This window comes from Bison bison, unplaced genomic scaffold (assembly GCF_000754665.1).
Source record: "Bison bison bison isolate TAMUID 2011002044 unplaced genomic scaffold, Bison_UMD1.0 scf7180017864139, whole genome shotgun sequence".
Lineage (NCBI taxonomy): Eukaryota > Metazoa > Chordata > Mammalia > Artiodactyla > Bovidae > Bison > Bison bison.
In genome coordinates, this window is record NW_011494711.1 from 11,792,642 (window position 1) to 11,796,252 (window position 3,611).

The 3,611-nt window shown below is 36.3% G+C and overlaps 1 non-coding gene across 1 annotated transcript; it reads right to left on the reverse strand.

Annotated features, from left to right (window-relative positions):
* Window positions 1-3,281: 3,281 nt before the first annotated feature.
* TRNAC-ACA lies at window positions 3,282-3,353 on the reverse strand. Its single transcript has one exon. It is a non-coding gene; the product is annotated as a tRNA-Cys (tRNA).
* Between the last annotated feature and the right edge of the window lie 258 nt (window positions 3,354-3,611).

The window sequence follows — 3,611 nt, forward strand, 5'->3', positions numbered from 1 at the left end:
AAATGTGTTATCAATCAAAATACTCTTATGATGCTGATGGGGGCATGGTAGTGGGTGACAACAAAATCATTTTAAAATAGAACTACTAAAACACACTTTGAAAATTGCCATAAAAAGTATAAGCAAGAAAAATAATGGTGGAGGACTTGCTTTGCTAGATGTGAAAAGAAATCTGACAAATATTTCAAAATGTATTTACAGGAATGATTACTTCAATCTTATTAGTAATGATAAAAATGAAAATAATAAGGAATTCATGAAATAAATTGTGGGAATCTATCTATGGGCTATTCTATGGTCACTAAAATAATGATATAAATCGATAGCTTTTGAATGGAAAGTATGTCTACTTTTACTGCTAGGTACCCAAAGCAAGCATATTCCAACGCGATTCTTTTTTTGAAATATAAAATCAGCATATATATTTTTTAAATATCTGAGAAGAAAGTAAGTTTGATGAGGATAATGGACATGGTCTATCTTCTTTTTTATAGTTTCTGATACCATTTACTAAGATCTTTTCAGTCTTATAACTTTAAAAATTACATTGGTTTTGAAATGAGAGTAATGAAAAAGTAATTTATCTGATTTGCCTTTCTCCAGCTCATTTTAAAGCTCTTTTCAACATATTTCAAAGTGCCTCTCCAGTATTTCTTCTTTTTCCGCAGCGCTATTGATGTATAATTAACATATAACACTGTAAATTTAAGCTGTGGAATGTGGTGATTCAATGCACTTATCTTGCAATATGGTTATCATTGTAGTGTTAGCTAACACCTCCATCTCATCACATAATTGCCATTTCTTTTTGGTGGTCAGAATATTTAAGATTTTCTCTCAGTGATTTTTAAGTACACAGCACAGAGCAGTTAATCAGAATGCGGTATATCAATCCCCAGAACTCCTTCCTCCCTCTTCTAACAAGAAGTTTGTACCCTTTGACCAACATCTACCCACACCCGACTCCCTCCAGCCCCTAGTAACCACCATTCTGCTAGCTATTGCTGTGAATTCAACTTTTTAAGAGAAAAGTTGCTGTAGGACATGAAGGAGAGGCCAGGACAAAGTAATGTGACATGACTTTTTTCCTGACCTCATAGGAATAACTGCTAAACTTACATATTCCTGGAAACCTCTGGAAACTTCTTATGAATAAACAATGCAATGAAACAGGTAGGAGCTTACCTTAGGTAAACTGAAAAATTAAAATGTGTTGTACTTCAAAGGTGAAAACAGCAATGGATTCTTGCAATTCAAAATTCCTTCCCTGTGTCTCTTAAAGCAATCTCTCTAGAAGAACAACAAAAATTAAGACATTTTAACAAGCCAGAAATTATTGCTGAATCATATACAGTATTCTTGTAAAGGGGATGGCTTGATTTTATGTTAAGTGATATACCAGACCTTCATTGGAACTGACTTTATTTAAAAACAAGCCTGTGCCTATCAAATTGCTTCTAATGTTAAAAAAAAAAAAAAAACCTTCATGGGAGCAAACTCCCACTGTGCTCTTCACTGAAAACTGAAGTCAGTAAAAAATAAAACAGGTTTCTGTATTCCACTTCAAATTTTAGATGTCTCTAAAAAGTTAGGGAATAGAGGCCATACAATTCTTTCCTGTGGTGATTGGAAGACTAGAATGAAACAGTTATTTTCTCAGCCACACTGTCAAAATCCAGTAGATTTTATCAACAGTGATATTCTTAATGAATTTGAAGGGGAAGGAAAAGGATTGTGAATAATTTTGATACTGTCTTATCTTTCAATAGTTGCTCCTAATCTTTTGAAAGATTTTCTATTTTTGACCTACATTCATACAGACCCTGCTGTTTGACAAAGCCTGTTTTCAAGTCTGATTCACAAGAGCATTGCAGGGACTCCAAGACTTGGAGGTAATTCTCCTAGAAATATAAAAGTTCCCTTTGGATAATTAACCACTGCCACAGGAAACTCGAAGAACCTAGAAATCTGACTTTCCAGGACAACATCAGTCTATTGCAAGAGTTGAGGAAACAAAGCCCTTCTCCCAGCATGCTCTTCACTGAAAACTGAAGTCAGTAGCCTGTGGGGATGAATCAATGGATCAGTGGGACACCAGAAAGCTAAGACAAACACCGGGAAACAAGATGCAATTACCGGATGTCTAAACTAACCTCGGGCAACAAGATACTGATGTTTGAATGAACCTTGCAAACAATTTTTCTCATATGACCTCAATATTTGGTTGCTTAAGATTTCTGCTTTATGATTCTATTTCTGAGTAACTGTGCTCTAATTGCTTTCTCATCCCTCTTTTGTTCAAAGTCCACCTTAAGTATTACCTCTTTTCTCAATGATTGCCTTCTCTGAATTCTCATTTTTTATAGCATTTAAATAGGAATCAGATACTTCATTCTACTTTAATATTGTCATACTTATTTGGAGACACCAATAGATTATGTTATCACCAGACAAAAGACAAATGAATGTTTAGTAAATCACATACCTAGGATTCTGAATAATTTAGTAAAAGAATGAAACTTTGAGACTGATGTTTCTTATTTCATGACCTATATTACAAATGTTTTCTGGCTTTGCTCCATAGGTTTTCAAGGAGAGTCATATGTTGGTTAACAACCAGATTCAACCTTTCCACCAGAGAAATTCCTTTTTTATCATTTAAACATAAGGTTTTATGTGAGATTCTTCTTTTTTTTTTTAATGAGTCTTCTGCTCAGAAAAAAAACAAACAAAAACCTCCAGAAGCAATCACCTATATCTTTTTTAGTAGTTTCGACTGGTATTTATTTCTATATTCCTATTCAATAGATGGGTTGCTGCCAAGTCACTTCAGTCGTGTCCGACTCTGTGCGACCCCATGGACTTCAGCCCACCAGGCTTCTCCGTCCATGGGATTTTCCAGGTAAGAACACTGGAGTGGGTTGCCATTTCCTTCTCCAACAATAGATGGGTAGTGCTATTTAAAAATTTTCAGTTTTAAACATCTTACCAGTCAGGGTCCCAGTATGGAGACAGAAATTATACAAACTGCTTCACCAGAAAAAATTAAACAATTGTTTGTTGTTGTCATTTAGTCTCTAAGTCATGTTAGTCAGGCATAAAGAATTTTTGGCTAGATAGCTGCAAAAGCCAAAAGGAAAATTATCAAAGACGTGAATGAAGTCACTCAGTCATGTCCGACTCTGGGACCCCATGGACTGTAGCCTACCACACTTCTCTGTCCACGGGATTTTCCAGGCAAGAGTACTGGAGTGGGTTGCCATTTCCTTCCCCAGAGGATCTTCCCAACCCAGGGATTGAACCTGGGTCTCCTGCATTGTAGGCAGACGCTTTACCATCTGAGCCACCAGGGAAGTCCCAAAAGAGCTAGTGACTAAAAAAAGGCAGCTACAAACCCTATGTTTATGGGAACAAAGAGAGGGGCTGGAATTGCTAGAAGTTTGGAAGAGAGACCTCAAAGGGCTAGGACTACGATCTTAAAGGAAGAGGGGCCAGACTACTGGTGGGCCCCTGGGATATGACTGGTTTTGTAAGTGAGGCTAAAACAACAAACTGGATTCAACTGGGTGATATGCTGTTGTTAAGGTGAAGAATATTATTATTTATTGTCT